We start from the raw sequence: 21,702 nt of genomic DNA on the forward strand, positions 1-21,702 counted from the left end.
TGCATACTCCAAATCTTGATTTTTATCTCCCCCTAGGACAGAAATGTAGTCAAAAGTAGCAATGCTAAATACATCTCCAGATTATGCCTATAACAAGTCTGTTTTAATCAAAACAACTCTTGTTCATATGTTAAGTAAGATATCTTATTTTTTTAGTGTTCCTAAACCCCTTCTAACTCTTGTCCCAAAAGAAACTTCTGTCTAGAAGAAAGATGGAGGTTATTTCCCACTTATCTGATGTATTTACCACGGGTTTTTGCTTTTTCCATTTGCAGAGCTTTGCTATTGCAAGTACCAGTAGTGAATTCAGACTTACGGATGATAGGTTTACTTTTTTCTTATCTTTCTTGGATGCCTTTGACATTGTCCATAGATTTGCAGACCTGACTAGAGATTTACTGAATAAATCAGGATTTAGGGGTTCATCCTATGATAATTTTGTAAGAAGTATTAAACATGTGGGTTTTAATCAAAGTGGATACTAATTAATGATAACATTAAACTTAATGGAAGATGTTTGCATGAATGGTGAGATTTGCGCATCTACCAGCAGAAGTTAGCTATCTAATTCATATGTGGGGTTTGAATACTACCAGTGAGGTGAAAAGACAGTCATCTACTAAAAAGACACTGCTATAGCAGGAAATATATATATTTCTATATCAAGAAATTTGCTTAGATAATGGAAATAACTGTAAGAATGCTTGCATCTTTGTAGGATTATCTGAGAGCGATACTTTCATAAAGGTAGAAATTAACAAAAAATAGTTTTGATGTTATGCAGGCATTATTTATTTAAATATTCAATAGACTGGTATTTTACCACAGTCTTTACAGTATCAACATTAAAACAACACTTCTATTCAAAAAGAGTCAGAACTTTTTTCTTACATTAAAATAGACATGTGAAGGATAGTGGTGCAACTGTTCTCAGATGTGTATGATATTTTAAATAGTCAGGTCAAATATTAAAATGGCACAAAGCCAATCTGTGGGTTTAAAGTTTCTCTTTGCAGGGAATGCTTTCATTATGGAGGCGATATAAAACTTTTGCCCTTACTATTCATTTCTCCTTGTTGAAGTACTTGAGATTTGCACCTCATGCAAATATGTTTTTGTCATACCAACTCAAAGTTGCTTTTTAAAATCTTCTGTTTGATAGAGAAATAAGACATCTTTTTTCCTTTAAAAGGCATTGATTTGCTATTTGACGTGCACAAACACGGGATATTGATAATAAAGCAATATGCAATTGTCAAGAACCATCAAATATTAACATTCTAATATTCAGTGCCCAAATAAAATAAACTGTTACTGAGTTTTGTACAATACCAAAACCAGCAGCATAAAATGATGGTTGTATTCTGAAAAGGGTTTATTTACCTCCAAAAGTTTTTGAGTAAATTTCTTAGTATATAACAGGCTTTCTTAAAATAAGTACATTTCTAAGAGTTGCAAGACCTTGTATATCTCTTTAAAATCTGTAATCTGAGATCATGCTGGAGGAAAAAAAATCAAGCTATTGATGTGTTTTCAAATGTGGATTCATGTGGAACCCATTGTCTTGACTTAAAATGCTTCTTTCTGCTTTTCTAGTACTTTACAAACTCTGCATTATCTCATTCTTATGTTGGAATTACATTCCTCTTTTGTGAAGCAACTAAATGTCACTGAACTCATTACCCAAATGTCCAAAGCTAAGACCACCATTTTGCAAAGCACTGGTTTCAAATGAGTTAAAATGACGTCAGCAAAAGTCAGATATTTCTAGCACCTTTGTTGAAAATCTTTAGTCTGCAGTCAAGAAAACTGAGGTAACGCACTCTCGTGTCTGCTAAAACTTAGACTTGGTAACTGATACAGTGTTGAAGTATCAGTGGAATGATGTACCATTTTGGCATTGAAATTCTGACATTTTACTGATTTGTTATATTTTTGCTTTATTAGGCTCGTACAGTTAAATATAAATTTGTGCTCTGTAAAATAAAGAAATTTATTTAAGTTTTTTTTTCCTTTTTCTTCCTTATCCCCTCTTTGACTCATTTTTCATTGTTTTTCCCTTTCCCCTCTTTCTTCTGATCTAGATGAGCATCTGACTTTGTCCTAGGAATAGTGTATTTCTTGGGCAAGCTGGCAAATGAAGTCTTATTCAAAGAACGGAGGTGGGCTTTTTTTAAGGAAGGATTTCAGTTTACTGGCACTTTAACTTGAGGTAGCAGTTCTATCTTCCCAATGATAATGTCCAAGAGGTAGGAACTGCAACACTTTATTCTGTGAATAAAGTGTACAAATTCAGTGTAGTCAGAAATATTTGCTTTCAGCCTGATGTGAAGTCAATTAGTCTATGGATTATCTCCCACTGAGTTTGCTGAGGCTTTTGAACATGCTTGCTGGAAGACTTCTAATTCCTTTTGTAAGATTGTTATTCAGACAGTGAGAGCAAGTGATGAGGTCCATTGGTCTTCATAATTAGATAAAACAATTTAGGGTTTGACTTTGTAGTAAAATCTAAACAGATTATGCTGACAGTTATTAAAAAGTACAGTAGAGAGCTTTTTAATGTTATAAAACCCTCAATCTATATCAAATTAAAAAGTCTTAGTTTCTAGGAGTAAGGTGAGGCGAGTACGTGGTCTGAGTTGTGAGAAATAGATTATTTAGCAGCTGTTGAACCATTATGGAAAAGGAACAGAATCTTCCATGTTTCATGAGAGCAGGCAGGCCTCACTTCCTGCTTTACAAGTAAATCTGCTTAGAATTGAAAATTCTTGTTCAAGACTGGCATTTATCATTATTTTCTCAGCCAGCAGCTCCTGAGAAGAAAACATTGAGAGAGAAGCTTCTCTAAGCATTTAAATTATTTTCCCCATGGTCATCTACAAATATGCAGAGAATTTTGTCTAAACCACTACTGGTTGTGTTTTTATTTTAAATTTCTATGCAAATCTGCTAATTCATAATTTCATCCTGAATACTTTATGGAAAATACAGATATGCTTTCTCCCGAGTAGAGTAAAAGTCTGTGCTACAAGGCACACCACTTAGAAATCATATGGAATTTTCTTTTTTATATTAAAATGTAACCATAAGCAAAGATTTGTCCAGAACAGATTTAATTAACTGTCATTAGAACTTCAGATAAAGGACAAATAAGTAAAATTAGTAGTATTCCTCATTTACTGATCTTAAGTATTCAATGAATGTCTGTGAGACTGATGTCTTTTAATACTTCAGGTCTAGTGTTTGCAAAGGAACCTGAAGGAAGGTAATTTTCTTTCATTCCATAACAAACACAAGTAAACTTTGCATGAAATTGCATAAGGAAATGACAAGCAAATTCTTACAGGCTGTATTCACAGAATGACAGTAAGAAGTCAGACTGTATCACTTTAACAGAGGATGAAAGTTCATAAAATAAGTTTCATGTTGAGGATTCCAAAATGTTATACATGTAAATAAGTGATAAGCAAAGATGACAGAATAGCCCTTTTATAAAGTCCTGTTATAAACTTGAGTTACAGCTTTACTGTGAGTGAAGTTCTATCAGTAAAGTTTAATATTGCAGTGGATTCCATAGGATAATTCTGGTTTATGTGATAGCTATTGTATTTGCCTGTATTGCATCTAATATTGTTTATCAGCAGATTCAGGATTTCAGTCAGTGTCATCTTCTCTCTGAATTTTCTACAACCTATTAAAAAAAAAGTGATCCCTACTTTCTGACTCTTGACCTCTTACAATGTCATGTCATTTGTGGGTGGACTATTGATAAGAATCCTTTAGTCATGATTGTTGAATTTTAGTAAATAATATAATTTTTAAAATGCCTGAATATTTTAAAGCTCTTATTTGGAACACTCTTTGATCATCAAGGAAATGCATAAAAATGTCCAAACTGATCAGATTTTGAATCTTAACTGGAACCTCGCACTGCAATAAAATGAAATTCAGGAGTACTCTGAAATCTGCTAATGAATTTTCAGAGCATCAGGAATTCTGACATTGCCACTACTGAGATCCTGATTTCATTGGTCTTATGATTGTTCAGGATACATGCAAGCATATGTAAGCGTGGAATAGAAACTCAGGGCACTTTATCAAATGCAAATCTGTATGATTACACTGCAAGTTAATGTGAAGAAAACTTCCCACAATTCTGGTTTCTAGAATAGCTTTGTGGAAAGAGGTCTGTGCACCTGCAGTGGGGTTGAAAACACCCATGACAATCATTCTGCTCTAGGACTTAAAGCTATAATTCTGTAAAACCTAGTAGTTTTTGGTTTGTCTCCTAAGCTTTGTTTTGAATTTTAGGGTTTTGAAAACAAATACATGTTGTGGGGGAGGGAAAAGATAAGGAAGTCTCCTGTGGAAGAGAAGACTATCCAGCTGGAAAGCTTTGGAAAAAAGGCACTGTGGGTCCTGGTGGACACCAAGCTGACCATGAGCCATCGAGCCAGCAGTGGCACGTCATGGTAAAAGCCAGTGACACCTTCGGCTTGCTAGGAAAAGTGCTTTCAGCAGGTTGAGGGAGGTCGTCCTTTCCCCTCTGTGCTGGTGATGCCACATCTGCAGTGCTGTGTCCATTTCTGTGCTTTCCACTGCAAGGGACATAGAGGCATTGGAGCAAGTCCAATGAAAAGCTAGTGACATGATTAAGAAACAGGGACATCTGTGTTGTGGTTTAACCCCAGCTGGCAACTAAGCACCATGCAGCTGCTTGCTCACTCCCCCGCCCGGTGGGATGGGGGGGGAGAATCAGAAGAGTAGAATTGAGAGAACTTGTGGGCTGAGATAGAGATTAATAGGTAAAGCAAAAGCTGTGTGCCCAAGCGAAGCAAGGAACTCATTCAGTAGTTCCCATCGGCAGGCAGGTGTTCAGACATTTCCAGGAAAGCAGGGCTGCATCAAGTGTAATGGTTGCTTGGGAACACAAAATGCTGTAACTCTGAACATATCCCCCTTCCTGCTCTTTCCCCCAGCTTTATATGCTGAACATGATGTCATATGGTATGGAATAATCTCTTTGGTCAGTTGGGGTCAGCTGTCCTGGCTGTATCCCCTCCCAACTTTTGCATACTCACACTTTACTCTCTGGCAGGGTGGTATGAGAAGCAGAAAAAGCCTTAGCTCTGCATAAGCACTGCTCAGCAATAACAAAACATCCCTGTGTTATCAACACTATTTTCAGCGCAAATTCAAAACATAGCACCATACTAGCTGCTATTAAGAAAACTAAGTCTATCCCAGCCAAAACCAGCACAATCTGTCATACACGGAGAGGTTGAGAGAGCTGGGCCTAGAAAAGACAAAGCTCTATGGGATGTTATCAATGTGTATAAACGCCTGATGAAGTGAGTAAAGATGACAAAGCCAGACTCTTCTCAGTGGTGTCCAGTGACAGGACAAGAGGCAAAGGACACAGTCTGAAGTACAGGAAGCTGTGTCTAAATATAAGAAAAAAACTCTTTCCTGTGAGGGTGATGAAACACTGGAACAGGTTGCCTAGAGAGGCTGTGGAGTCTCCGTACTTAGAGATATTCAGAAGCCCAACTAGTCGGGGTCCTGAGCAACCTGCCCAAGCTGACACTCCTCTGAGCAGGTGTGTTGGTCTAGATGTCTCTGGAGGCCCCTTCCAACCTTAGCCATTCTGTGATTCTCTCAGTCGTTTGAAGTAAACACATGTGAAATGTGAGACAAAGAAACATGTTGCAGGCCAGGTTGACCTGAAGCTAAATCTCTTTGTGATACAAAAGTTTCCTAATCCTTTTACTCATTGATCTAAGGGCTTGTAATGACATTCAGGATTCTGTTTTGTTCTGTCAGGAGTTCCATATCCAGACTTCATTCAGCTGCATTTTAAATAAAAGTCCATCTTCAAACAGCTAGCGACATTCACAAGTGTCTCTAGCTGGTGTAGGCTTGCCCATTTGTGTTTTTCTGGGAAAAAAAAAAAAAAGCCAACTAAAAAACCCTCCAAAAACCTAAAAACTTAATTGATTAAAGATCCAACAGAGCAGTTACTTGTCAAGAGGAATTTGTTGCAATCTTGTGAAGTTTTGTTTATGTTAAATGTAACAGTGGAAGCAATGTGACTGATAGCAATATGAATAGACAAATTTTGGCAGGATGCTTTGCCAGAAGTGACTGCCAGAAACCCCCATGCACCAAGAAGATGACAGGATGGGTATTTTCTGCCTACCTAGATCATGGGTTTCCCAAAGCCTCTAGTAAGACTATGTTCAGTGTTTTATGTCCTTAAAAATTAAGAGCAATAATCACCAGAATGTTTCTATGTGCCTATCTCACAAAAGGACTAATTGGTCGGACTGGTTTTACATAGCATTAGCAAACACTGTAGAATGTCTCAATAGGAACAGGCAAGGGAACAAATTCATATTGTCCTACTTTAGCCCCTTATAATAGGCAGCTAAATTCCATGGATAGTCAGTGAAAGGATGCACCTCCAGATGCTGATTTAAAACCAGAGATCAATTTAGAAGACTGTCTAGCAAAGGGATGCCTCATGTCAGTTTGCTGTGAACTGCTTCTCTAAACTGCCAGCAATTTTCATTGCATCCCTTACTCAAATTGAGAAGACCCAATTCTATGATCTATTTTTAAAGATGTAAATTCTTAAACCCAAGTTAATAAATGAAGCCATTAATGTAGCTAGACTCCTCAGCCTGTTTAGTACCATTTTATTTAACCTGAAAAATGTTCAGGGAAAATAAGCAAAAATGGTACTGAGCTATCTTTCTTCCTTTAAAGAAAACAAGGATTTGCATATACTTTAACAATATAACCTCTCAGAAACTTAGATTTTATTGAGAATGGCATTTGGATCCATTTTAAGAAAAGTTATATGTGAATAACTTCCTGAGAGAAGAATACATGTTTTTCTTTTGTAATCACTGCTTTTAATTTTCTTAATGCACTTTTCACTGTTGTTTTGTCTGAATACATTTTTATTTTTGTTCATCCAGACAGGATCCTGCCACAAGCATTTTTAAATCAGACATTAATAGCATAGTTCACAGTTGTTACTGCCAGGCCTCAAACACAAATACTGCATTTGTGTTTGGAGGAAAAAGCAAACATCAGATCTTAATTATGTGCATTTGTGCTTTCTTCTGTGCTTAAACAATCTGGTGTAAGGAGTTTACATCACTATCAGTTAACGGCAGGTCTTTAACTGTCAGGATCTCCAGGTGTATGGTTTGCATTGGTAGGGTATTTTTCCCATTTTATGCCTGTTGTTTTTAAATGGCAGAATTTTCAGGGAAACTTCAAGCTTTGTATGATTCCTTTATCCATAAGAAAAATTCTAGGACAGACTTTTGTATTGAATGCTTAAATAAAATCGGTCAATTTATATGCAGACTGTTTGCAAACAGGTTTTTGGTTTCTGTATGGGATTCAGTATGACTGAACAGGCTGAGCATTAGAGCAGAGATCACAATTATGGAGTCCTGTCTTCATTACTGTGTCCTGCACTATAACCTCTTCTTGTGTTCCTGTTTCTGAATGGACAAATGATGAGTGGTTTGTCAGCTCTTTGGAGCATGGATTGAATTTCAGTATGCCTGTCACCATAGGACTGTTCTCTTGGTGATTCTAGTGATAAGCTTTAAAACTTGAAAAATGTGTGTAGGTCATTCAGGCTTTGGATTGCTGGTCAGTTGTTGAAAGCTGTTATTGAGATTCATCATTCTCTGATGGATCACTAGAATCTCATCATAATTACTCCTTCAATTTTGTAAGGTATGGGAGGTCCTGAACTTCAACACGAGTAAAATCATATAAAGACATTTATTGTTTGCAAAGAACTATAAACAACATATAAAGAATTGTTAAGATAGAAAGGTGACAAAGAAAATTCTATTGCCTGTTGTGGAACTTGGTCAGATCTCATTTGTAGAAACATGAATAGAATTGGGCCTATTATGAGTTAACTGCCAGGGAGTGCTCAGAGAATATCCAGCAAGGACTGTCATCAAGTCACTGCCCAGAATAAAAGAAATATTGTCTAGACCTAAGAAGGATGGGGGCCATGCAGAGCCCCAGGCCTTTATCAATAGAACTGTGGCAAGTAAACTAGGAATGTTGTCACCTGAGATTCCAAGCATTTGCAAATTGTACCACTGAATGAAGTAAAACTTCAGCATACTAGTTTTGGGTCTATGTAAATCCACTTACACTTGTTTCTCATTTTGAAGTCTGATCTTCTAACATACCATCATTTTGGTTTAGATTGTTATTGTAAACAGCTGAAACGATTTTTAATTATTGTGTAATATATTTAACTGAGAATATGAATCTGATATAGCTGGCAGTGAACAGCAGATTTAGATTTGGTTGACTTGTCCCCTTTTTCATATAAACGGGACTTAGCACTTATTATTTCAGTTAAAAGTTTGATTATCATCTAGAGACTCTTGTTAAAGTGTTGGCTAAAAGGAGTGTTACAAGCAAGATGTTTTCATTTTATGTGTAGCTAGGAGAGCTTTGTTAAATGTGCTGTTGTGCCAAAGCCACAGAAATAGTTGCTTTTTTTCTGCAGTGTGAAGTCAAGTCCGGCAGACTGAACATTAAGATCTTTCTAGAGCAACAAATATTGGTGACTTGGAGAGATAAGTTCTCATTAATGGTATATCAAAATTTTGAAGACTGATCAAAACAGAATCTGTGTTCAAGATTCTTTCTAAAACACAATGATACATCAATTTATTGTTGATCTTGACTGGAAAAAAGTATATACCAATTATTACTTATATCTACCTAAATTCATTTTAGAGACATCTTATACTCCATTTTTTATTAGAAGATACTAAAGAAGTTTAGTATTAATGAAAAACTCTTTTTTTTTTCTAGCTTTTTAATGCAAAAGACTCAACAGGAAAACCAAGAGACCCATCTTAAAAAATGAATTATTATTTAGGTGCTACTTTATAGTATGGACAATGAAGCTGATATGAGTGGATAAAAGGGGACAAATGAAATGCATCTTGTCTCTTTTCAAGAAATGCCTTACTCTGTACATGCAAAAGACCTTTATTTTTAGCACACTGAAATAAAGGAACAGAAGAAATAGCAAGCAAAGTAAAAGGAAATTGAGTGTGTACATATTGGATATTTGTGATTAAGTCACTTGGAGACAATGAACTTTGAGAAACAAACTGAACTTAAAATAAATACTAATGGGACAAGTGAGGCATTATCAGTCTAGGAACTCTTACCTGAGTCAGGATGCCAGCAGGATAGGTTTGGAAAAGCCAGAACCTGATCTTAATTTTTTTTTTTATAAATATGAGGGAACGTATAGAAGAAATAGTGAGGATTTTTGTTCTGACAAATCTGTTTTTCTAATGATTATAGGTATTGGAGCCAGCTCATATGCAATGAGGTGCAGTGTGACTGTGGACACTCAAGACTTGGCTACACAAGGAGAAATAGCAAGTGCTATCCAAGGTAACAGTACAAGTGGTTTGAAGGATCTGTGGATGATCACTTTTCCTCACAATGTGAAAATCAAACTAACTTGTGGTGTGGAAGGCTTTAAAGATAAGATATTTAATAGACTGAATATATTTAATATGTTCTTGAGGATACTTCTTGTATGTCTGTCCTCAGCCAGCGGAAGCGTGCTTTAAAGAGTTGGCCCATGACCCTGGAAAGAAGACTGCTGGGACGGAACTAGTTGGAATCGCTCCAGAGGACTATAAGTGTTGTGCATTAATGAAAGGCACTGGATAATTTTGGAAGAGGGGAAGCAATTTTCATATTATTTTGTAAGATGTACATATGTATAATCATATGTCTTAAACACGTATTTTAAATTTCAGCATTGGAAAACGTTGCTGTATTGAATTGGTGGAGTATATGAACTTAAATAATGCTAACTTGCTGTGTTTGAAGACGCACAAATGAACACTGTGAACCTGGAATCATTCCATGTTAATGACTGTGCTTTGTTCAAATTAATTAGGGAATGGTGTCACGTGTTGCCATAGAATATCAGGGTTTAGCTGCCCCTATCTGATGATCTTTTAGCTTTAATAACAAATAAGAACATAGTCCTCTTTGGAATGGCTTTGAAGGTATGAGATGAAAATATTATTCAAAGATGGATAAAATTAATACATCCCTTTAGAAATACACACAGTGAAGTTAACTGACCTGCTCAAGATACATTAGCAAAGTGTGTCAGTAGTCAAGAGCATTGAAATTTCCCGATTCCCAGTCCCTCTTTTTACCTAATTTTTTCCAGATCAGTCTACAGAATGGTACTCTCACCGGTGACTGAGGCAGTCAACAGAACTGAAATATTGTGTATATATTTTTCCTACAATGAGCTTTCTTCTTGTAAGTAACTTACCTCTTTAGGATTTTCTGGTTTGTGGGTTTTTTGGATGAGGGGAAGATAAAAGGAGTGAAGGAGATAAAAAGGGAGGCAAGTTAAATCTGAAAGATAACTTTCACATTCTTATTGATAGTTATACTTCAGAAGGAAATGGACATCACTGTAAGTTAACAAAATGAAAATATATGTATATTAAAATGATATTTTTGTTATTCCTGCCTCAATAGAATGCCTTGACTAACAATAATTGGTTTCATGTCTTGGAATTGGGGTCAGTGGCCAGGAAAAGTCCTATAACAGATTTGTAAGAAACGTATCATTTCTTCTGGCTTATCTAAAGCAAGAGTTCATGTGTTACTCCTACTTCAGATATGCTCATTTGATGATTTACTTTGTGGAAGGTAAGACTGTCAGTCAGTGCATTAAGTCCATTATTTTTGGAGATGTTTTTGACCCTTCTTTATTTACAGTTTATGTAGCAGTGCTGATTTCTCTGCTGCACAGCGAATTCAAGTTGCTGTCTAAAAATTAAGCTTTGAACCCTGTATGAATATCTGTGGAAGTAGTCCCTGTATTACCTGAAGTTCTTTCAAAAATCTTATTTGTCTGGAATTACATGTAAGAATATAGCTTTGTTTTGGAGAATCTGTGCTGTGTTGCTGTCATTTAGCTATTGCAGGGAATGTTATGGAATGTACTGATGAACGAAAAATTCATTATAAATAATCCTGTGTTTACTAGTCCTCTAAACTAGAGAGGGATTACAGTGTATCAAACAAACTGGATGCAATAGTAGCAAGGATAGAATGACCCAAATCGCATTTTCTGTTGACATCTGTTAAAGATTGCTCTGTTTTCATCTATATGGTAAACTTTAGACTCATTGAATTTTTAGGTAATTTTGCTATTGATGCTATTAGGACTAAAATTTTAGCTACAATATGCAGCACTGCTGGGTATTTCTGCTGACTTCTCCTTTTGAATACCTGACTCTTCTATGCTTTTTAGTATTTAGTCTTTTTTGGTTGTGAATGTTTAATTCTATTTGTTGGTTTACTTGTTATGTCTTTTTTGATGTTAAACACATCTGTTCTTCTTTTGAAATGCTTCTTAGTAAATATTCAGCAGACCAAATAAACACCAAGTGGAACTAGTCCTTGTCACAGCTGTGTAACAAAGCCTTCCAATGTATCTCAATATCCACCCAAGTTAGTGCACCCCACAGCAGGACCATCAGAATTCAATGATCCTACACATGCTGATCCAGTGTGATGATGTGCCTCTCATCTGGTGCACTCTAATTCCTTACTGTTTCACAATGGTGAAGTACCTGCTTTAGTACTGTTTCTGCGCCACAGATACTAACTCTTCTTTTTTGTTTTTTGCCTGTCAGGTTGTTTGAAATAATTAGGCCAAAATAAGAGACATGTTTTCTAACCTGGTTTTGGCTTCCTGTTTGCTGCTGCTTTGACAAATTGGATACAAGTATTTTTTCTGAAGTCCATTCTGTTTAAGTGTAGTCATTACTCTGGTAGTTTCCACTGGAAACTTGGATAGCCACTGTGGAATGAACCACAAAAAAATGAGGTTTTCATGACAAATTTGTAGACCAAGCTTTTTAAATCTCGGGAGTGATCCTGACTGCTTAACTAACGTTAATTGAGGAGCTTGATTTCCTAACATTACTCTATTCTCTGGTAGCTCAGATACTTTTCATATAGCACGATATGATTACTCCAAAATTAAGCTATGAAAAAGCATTAGAAGCATTTGAAATATACAGTTGTAAAGTTACGGAATCTAAGTTTTACTTCAGAATTCAAAATTAATTGAGGCAAATATGATCTTCTCAGGACAAATAAACCTCTTAGTGAAATCATGCTTTTCAGAAAAGCATTGCCTTTAAAAATGTTATGCATCTTAATGTACTTTGTAGTTTTCATCTCCATGTGTTTAATAGTTTTCAACTGCCAGACAAGCTAACACAGATGAACAAAGGCTGATACGTGATTTTTGACAGCTTTGGATGAAGTGAGTGAAAAGCAGCATAATTCATGTGAACAGTTTACAGGGAGACTGAGTGTTGTCATAGCTATTAGCACTCAGCTGATCTCAAGAGTTATATCACCCTAACTTCAAGCACTGGATGCATTTTATGTTAGACCTTCTTATTCTATAAGTAATGTACACGATAGTTGAGTTCTCAGAAGAAATTAAATTAAGGCAGGAGGGGAGGAAAAGCAGAGGAGCTTTTTCTGTGTATTAAATTAGTGATGTATGACTCTTAAATTTCTAATACTACAATTTGTTAAACTGCTCATCCCTTTTGATAGTACTGGAATCCCTGAAGCTTTATTTCATGCATAAAAATTGTCCTGTTTGCAGGTCATATTAGTTTCAGTAATTTTTCAGTTTAGTACTTGCAGCATAGATATCTGTGTTTGCTTTTAACCCATTCTCACAAAGCTAGCCTGAGCAGGAGCATAATTTGTTACTGTGATCTCCTGAACACTTGAGCTTTGCAACCTCTTCAGTTAGAGAAGCAGAGCCTAGCTTTTACCCTCTTATTCTCCAGCTTCATCAAACATACAAAGAAAAATAAAGTAAGCTATTACACCCACCCCAAGTGTATGCTGTTAACTGCTCCAGTACTTTTCACAGTACCCTGGCCTGTGTGATTTTCTCTCAGGCTGCATTGGCCGAGTTCAAGTCACCAAAAATTGCCTCTGCTTTTGGAGTTTCTACTGCTGGATGTGGTTCCATAACAATATATAACAGTTAAAGTTGGTATAGTACTGTGCTGCTATTTCCATGATTTTACACTTTCCTGACAGTGTTCTTGTGTGATTAGGGTTTGAGTTTATTCTGCTCAAGATTAGTCACTCTTCTGTTGGCTAACTTTCTCTGAAGTGCTTCTCCATTAGAGTAGAGTATGTTGCTCAGGATGGAGAAATGTGTGGGGCGGCAGCAGCTACAGTTCAGATGAGACTGAATTGCTATGGGACCTCTCCTTGAGAACACACCAATATGGTAACCATGGGAGAAACTATTCCCTGTCTGTTGCAGCATAGTATGGCTCAAACTTTGAAAGTTTTATAACAGCATCTCTCATTTTCAATGAAAAGGACTCTATTGGATTTGTACTGAGCAGTTAGGGCTTCCCAAATTCTGCTGAATGAAGGGTAAAAAGAACAGCATGCAAGATACACAGATGGCAAAGTTGCAATTTGGAACAAGCAATTTAGCTTTACGTCTCTTCCCAGATTCTGAGAAAATTATTTTCTCCATCTTATTATTCAGAACTATTAATCAAATAGCTGTGGGCATTTTTTCATGGTATGTATTTTGCACATAGGCGATTGACTGCATACATTTGTCAACTCGAATTCTGAGCTGATATTTGATTGGATGTTTAGGTCACATGATGTGTTTCCTTTCTCTGGCTTGATTCATATTTTCTGATTAAAGTTTCCTCAATAAATGTTTGCTTCTTAAATTATCTGCAGATTATTCTTTGTACTTATAAAATTCCCTGTTTTCATCACTTTTGCTGATAAATTAGAGTACTCCTAAGTTTCTATAAACAGTGGCCATGAACTGAAAGATTGAGACAGATTTGAGAATATTTGGGGGTAGAAAAATGAAACAGTTTCAGTTGTGTTTCTGTCCATCTGAATTTGAAAGATCATGCAGGTCAGTGAAGTTGGAGTAGGACATCATATTTGTCCCATTCTAGAATATCCTTTCTGGTTATAACAAAATAACTGATAATATTTTATGTTTAGAGCAGGATATTGGTGCTTTTAAATCTAAAGGTCTCCAAAGGGAAGCAGATTTTTTTTTTCCTTATAGAGCATGCTTTAGAGCTGCAATGTGTTTTGATGCAAGCAATCTGTCTTTCTGTCCTAAACCATTTCCTGTCCATGGAACACCTGTAGATTGGAATAACTTCATCTGAATTTTTCTGCTTAATACTGATTTAAGATTAAAATGTCACCGTTGTGGCATGTGGTTCAAATGTTGCTGTTATGCAGTGTGTTACATACATGCTGTCTGCATCTTCACATCTGGCACTGCAGAGCTGTCTGTGAAAAAACAAAGCTCAGATATGAAAGGCGAGGAATGTCCTTAGTTTCTCTTGACTTCAGCTGGAGGCGCAGCACTCAGGCTTTTGTTAGAGCACTGCAGGATGAGCAGTGCCATGTAAATCACTATTCATTCTGTGGCTGGTTGAAAGTCATCACTGTTTCACTGACTTCATAGGCTTTGAAGCCTAAAAGTTTTTGGTAAAGTATATGATAAGTGTACTGGCTTTTAAAAAAAAAAAAAAAATCATTTGTATACGGCTTTTAATGCTAGGTTGGTGGGGTAAGTAATAATTTTCTAAATAGGAGGAAGTGCCAGAATGCATACATAGTATTCACGTGGCCTAAAGCAGAAAACTTTGTGGTGAAAAGGCTCACTGTTTATTCCACACAATAAAGCATCTTTCCTTTTCCTTCAGGAAAGGTTTGTTTCTCATTTGTATCTTATCAGCACAGAATGAGATGCACCCAGTTTTGCGACTCTACCTATTACTATGGTTACTAATTTTGAGGTTTGTTTGTGGAGTGAGGAGGAAACAGTTGAAAAGCACTGGGCACAGTCCTGCACTTTCTGAAATCATTAGAATATTTCATACTGATTAGACCAAGAGTTGAAGCAAATTCACAGAGGTGAAAGGAAATAATGTAATGACAATGTCTGAATTAAACATGGGCCCTTATTTGCTGTTGTCACAGCAAATTGTTTACCACATTGCACTGCAAGCCATGCTTTAACATTGAGGAAGAAATCATGGTTTCAAGGAGCAAGAGGAATGCCAGTCTCATTCATATTCTACATGCTGGTTACTTTTAATGTTATGGCCTGTGAGGGTAGTGCATCTAGCCTGAACCACAGAAATGAAAAGTTTTTCTAAAGACGCAGCAGCGGAAAAAGAGAAATGTATACCCAGCTTAAACATCTTATTTTAACTCTGAATTGTAGTGAGAGGACGTGGTTATAATAAATCTTGTGGTTAGACACTTTTTATTGTTACTCAGTTTAACAGTTCTTCAGATTTTCTGTGCTGAATCCTCTTTCTTTTATTTTGTAGATGTTTAAATCTCATCCACACATCATGCATTGTGATGGAAATTGTCATTTTAGACCCGAATCCAATGTTATAGTAGTGCAACTCAACTGACTTCTGCTTTACAGGTTTGTAAAGTGAGATCAGACCTGGGTCACTACTTAAAGTGTTATTTCTCAATATGCTATGTCACTTCAGTAAAGAATAAGATATTGCCAGTAGCCCTCCAGCATATATTTGGAGGGAAGTGCATCTATTCACCCTTTCCTTGTTGTTCTATCCTGTTTGCAGGTAGTATTTGATAAAAGCATCTGAGAAACAGCAGAATTTACTTGTAAAGGCCTTTTTTGGTTTTGTGACCTCCATTAGTAGTATCTTACAGACCAATACTGGTAGGAGGCGGTCTTTAAGTTAGTCTTTTGGTATAATACATTGTGTGGCTCTGGGAAGTGGAGGAATAGGTGGGGAGGTAGCCCTCTAGACCTGAAATTTTGTATTACTGAAATTTTTGTTGAAATAATTCCCCCAAATTATTCTTAATGGAAAATATCTTAAAAATTTCTGGTAACAAGAGGTGGTTTTCTTTTAAAAAAGACACTCTACGATTACAATGAATCCTTTCCTATGTTTTCCTTAAGACTGGAGCCCATCCCACCCCATGGATGTGAGTTTCATGTCAAATTCCACATTCTAGGAGTAAGCATTTAGGATTAGAGAAGCTTAGCAAGGACTCACTGGTATTATTTTTTTTTTCTTTACCTTGGCCTTTGGCTTCTGCTTTGTCACCTGTATTTCCAGCTACCTGTCCTTGTGTTTCATTCGTGTTATTGGACTGACTTCAGTGCCTCCTCAATTATTTCTGTGCAAATGAATGTTGGCTCAGACTTTGGGTTATTTTTAAAGTATGTTAGACTTTGCTAAGATCATGAAAATCGGGGTCTGCTCCTTTTCATTTTGCTCCTTCGTTGTGTTTTTTTTCTAGAACTAAGTAGCACTGAGTACCTACCAGGGTGCGTAGGAAGATAGAGTAGCATGTAAATTCAATTGCAACAGACTGCAATACAAAACGCTTGCCTGTTTTGTCAGTCATTTTATAAATTGATTTATAGAGCTATGTGGAACTCTAATTACTTTCAGCTTCTCAACATTTTGCAAATCCAGAAGGTACAGCGTGTCATTATTCCGGAGCCCTAGCGTCTAAGAAGCTGTTGCTTTTTTCATCGCTACATTAGAGGGCGTCAGCTGGCTACTAATGTGTGAATCGCACGGACTTAGCATCATCCCTTTTGCTATCATCTTGCCACCTGGTGGCAAAATGTGGAAGGCTGCAGTATGCGAAAAGCAAAGACTTCCTGCTTTTAGAAAAAGGCTCTCTTCTGCTTACACTGAGCACAGTGGACCAAGTCCTATCTGTTTCCCAGCAAATCTAGGCTTTTTATATCTCCAAGTGAATCACTTTATTTAAAATACCACAAGAATTTTCAGAGAGGTCCAAAGGTGTTAAGCATTCAGCTTGAAAGAAAAAAAAAAAAGCTTTCCTAGCTCCTTTTCTCAGTATCAGCTTAAAATGGTTTTGTGCTCTGTGTTTCAGAGGGCTGAGTCTAAATCTGCTTTTGCTGAAGTAAACAGTAAAACTAACATTGACATAGTTTTGTGCATGTTGTATATGTTAAAAGTAAATATAAAGTTTACTTCTATCTAACAACTTCAATGTTGTATTATAACGTGGTCGCATTAAATCTTTTCTGTTGCTTTTTATAAACAGCTACCACACAGTAGCAGCTGAAACACACCGAAACAGTTTCTCCAAATTGAAACAGACAACATCTGATGTGTTGGATAGTACATGGTGAGTTTGCAAAGTTCTTTTTTTAATATCAGCCACTGTAATTATAAAATTCTCATAACAGTTTTTAAATTACTTTTTAAATACAGCTCTCAGTTCACCCTCAGTTCTTTAGAATATACTAGTGAATCAGTGCCTTCAAAGATAGCGAATGAAAGCTACTACACAGTTGACACAGGAATTCTCTAAGTCTAAGACAACTGTTCCAGGGAGTCTCATGACATTTCTTAAAAACTTAATGTTTGCAATATTTTGTTCTTTTGCTTTTTACCTGAGTTTTCTTATTACAGGATCCTACTTTTATGTAATTTTTATCTGTTTCTTAACCAGGGAAATAAGGTATAGTCTCAGTTTTTAGTAAGCTATTTGGTATACTGCTTCTTGACTACTGCAAGCCTTATCCCTTCCCTAAGGATGCCATTACTGAGGCAGTTATTGCATGTGTTTTAGTGACTACCAGTAGTAAATATATGCTTATCTAATGCAATTTAAGAATAAAGCATGGTACAGCTTTCCCATATTTTCATAAGTAAGGTTGTATTCTATAAAATTTGTAATATAATGAAGTATGTGGTGTAATACAAGTTGAACTTTTTTTGGTTTTATGTGTATGTATAAATATAAAGCATATGGGTATACATGCAAACATTCAAACATACCTCTTTCAGTGAAAACTATTACTTCATCATATGCTGAGAAATGCTGCTTTCAGTTAATGCTGTTTTCCTGTTGGTTCTGTTATGATGCTTAATTTTTAATGAAATTAAAATATAACTCTTTCTTTATTCTTGGACTATTTCACATTGAATTCCTTATGGAACTGTGCAAGGGCAACATTAGGTTTGCATTAGTGTTATTTTTCAGATCATGCACTTTTTGCAGTCATTGAGGGTTCAAAGCCCATGACAGTTTAAATAGGTGGCCATTTAAATTGTAGACCTGAGAGCTTTTCAATTTTTAATGTTTTATTTCTGAATAAGAAGATGCTGGTATAATTTGAGTTATTGAATGGAACACAGTGAACTGCTCATGATGAAGTAGGCTTCACTGAGGTAACCTTGGCAATGCGTCTGATGGGATTCATGCCAGTTAATCAGTTTGAGTATATGAATCGGAATCCCTAGTTGTGTACTGAAGCCTGGATGTTGGCTTTGGATAATTATTGTGTCAGAAATATCAGGTAACTGGATAAAAATTATCAGATAGACAGATTTTTTTACTGCCAGAAGGACATTCATTCTTTGAAAGCATATAGTCAGGCTGTTAATCTGTTACATTTGTTTAAGTAAGGCTACAGTGGCTTCTCAAAGTACTTAAAAACATCTTCAGCTTGCAAACTAACTTTGTAATTCCACAGACTGCTTAAGCTGACAGGAAGCAATGCTGCTGCTCAGAGGTAATTATACTCTCAGTCCAACCAGGTGGTCATTCCAACCATTTCACTCTCCCTTACTCTATTCCAACTCAGCTGTTTATGCACACAGTAAATCAGTTCAGAGGGAGACATCTTTAAAAAAGTGGACTGGCTGATCATGGTATAGAAGAAGCTAGAGAAATTAGAGCTTGTAGAATGAATGAGATGAGTTTTCATCATCATGTGAAGACAGCGACATGGCCAGCTTTTGACTCATTTGTGTAATCAACAACCTCCGAAGAACTTAGTATGATGATAAAACAGTACTAATGCTACCCTTAGGAAACACTTATAAATCACCTCAAAATGAGTTTTCAGTAAGTGCAGAATAGCTGGCAATTCAGTTTAAAGCTGAAACTTCTTAATTTTGGTGTGGTAAGTCAGTGCCCATGGAAGGCATGTGTTAAGCTCTGTCACCTTAATCATCTAGCTACTCCTCACCAGCAAAATACATTTTTTTTTTTTTTTTTTTTACTTCCCCAATGCACAAAAGCAAATCTGAGTTCTGTTTTTATTTGCTGGGAGGGAGGGGGTGAAGACAAACATACGTGCTACCCTGCAAGCATTGTGCATTGTAGTTTCATTGGCCATATTTTTCCAATAGTTATGAAACTACAAAGTTTTCCATAGGAGAGGAGGCTGAAAATATTGTGGTTAGTTTCAAATGTGAATGAATAAGAAAGTACATGATAGTCTGAAAAGAAATAATGACTAGCATAGATTAAGAAGGTAGACTAGAAGTCTTGTTTACCATTTCTCGTATCAAAAGGAATCCAGTTAGTGTTAATTGATGCTCTTTAAATTTATAAGAGCAAATTTATAATTAACCCATGGAATTCTACTACAAGGTACTGAACAACTTGAGTCAGAAAAACTTGAGGCTATTTTGTGGCCATAAGAATTACTGTTCCATTTCAGTGGGGACGGGCACAAAGGAAAGAGATCCTTAGTTTTTGGGGCATGAACAGAATTTACAGGTCTTAAACTTTCACTACAATCACCTTTTCCTGAAGTACTTTGAAATCCAGCCACTAGTAGACATAGTTGCCCGCCCACACTTTTTTGAATTATTCCTATGATAATTATACATATAAGCATCTCATTTTTATGCATATCCAAATGCCATTTCAACACAATTGATTGACCTTTATCTCAACATAAGCAATGAAAATAGTCTATAAAACTGTACTTTTATTTCTCTTCACTTTTTACAGTTATATAATCTGATCTGACACAATCTCATTCCTTCATAATTATGTACATATATGTGTGTATACGTTTATAAATATTTGTTATATATACTTCTGTGTTTATAGAGTGTACATATATGTGTATCTGTATACTTAAATGTTATTTATGGCTTGTTTGGCATAGCAAAGCAAAAACTAAGAGAAAGTGTGATAGCTTTCTATATGGAGGAGCTAGAGATGGAATAAATACCGAAGCAGGAAAAGTTATTTAAACTGAAAGAAAACGTAGGCAAAGAGCAAAAAGACGTAATACGGTTATAAGTAAGTTCTGACAGAAACTTAGTATAAGGCTCCAAACCATCATTAGAGTGAGGCTTTGGAATTAGATTGTTAGAGTAGTGGGAGTAAGAAAACCCTGCTAGTATTTGATTCAGAACTTGATAAAATTTAGTGGGATAAGATTAAATCAGCTGTAGATTGGACCTGTAACCTAGGAAGTCATCTCCTCAGTCCCATATCCCTAAATGAATAGTTTCAAGTGCTACAATATGATGTGTATGTAATATAAAATTCACATTGCATATGAGAACACTCTTAAATATATTAATACAACACATTAAATGACCATTTCTCCTTAAATTTTAGTGTTCAGCATATTTGTTTTGATGGTATGAGAGAACTGCTAGAACCACTCTGTAAAACTGCTTTGGAAGTTGCCATAGCAATTAAATTGTAGAGTTCTACAGTGTTCCCTTCTTGAGTCTTAATTCTGTTGTATGATTTTTAAAATAACAAGCCAATATTTCACATTTTATCCTCATTTTTTCTGGCTAGTTAGAGAAAAGATCCAAATCTCTTTGAATTCTTGTGTTCCTTGCCTTAGCTGCCTTAGCTTAGCTAAAATATATCAACTGTTTTAATTTACCTATAATTTGGATTCTTTCTGTCAGCTTAGATTGCTCATGTATGTTGCGGACAGCATGGGGCAGAACCAATGATCTCCAAAGATCTCTAAACAACTTGTTTTAAATACTGTCCCTCTGCGTTGCTCCATTTGGCAACACTTCTAAGCTGTGTTTCTGGATCTTTTTTTTTTTCCCCTATCTGCTTTGCTGTTGATCCTTACAATTATGAACTAAGGCAGAACTTAATAAGGAAGCTCTGCTTAGGCTCTTCACTTACTGTAGATTTTCCCAGAGGCCACAAATTAGCACACAATCAAAGATAACTTTCCTCTCCTGGAGTGTTTTCAAATCAACCAAGAAAGACTGAGGGAGGGAGAAGAGGCAGTGATAACTGCCATGTGACAGGGGGACCTGAAACACCGAGGACTGTATTCGGTATTTCTGCTATAGTGACCAAGGTGGAGAAAGGCTTTCTTGGACAGTTCAAGCTACTTTCTATCCTGGGTCATTGCACCCTTGTTCATGGAGGCATGGAGTCCTGTGTTGATGTGGCGAGAGTCATTGTGGTATGAATGGGACAAAAGCTACACCAACTCATCGTGGCCCAAAGAGACTGAAGGGAGAGTTGGTGGGAAATCAGATCTTTTGTTCTATGGAAAAATCCACAAGCACTTCAGGAAGTTTCAGAAAGTTATTCTGGTTGGGGAAAAAATGTATAAATTCTGGTTTCCCACAGAAAGGGACTTCCAGAAAATTAACATTCTTGAAAGTCCTGAAAATATATTTTGCTTTTCTGTTGTTACTGATGTGGAGCATACAGCTGCCCTCAACTCCCAAGAGATATCCTGTGAAATCTCATTACATAAACAGGTCC

The sequence above is a fragment of the Vanellus vanellus genome, assembly GCF_965231255.1.
Source record: "Vanellus vanellus genome assembly, chromosome: 5".
Lineage (NCBI taxonomy): Eukaryota > Metazoa > Chordata > Aves > Charadriiformes > Charadriidae > Vanellus > Vanellus vanellus.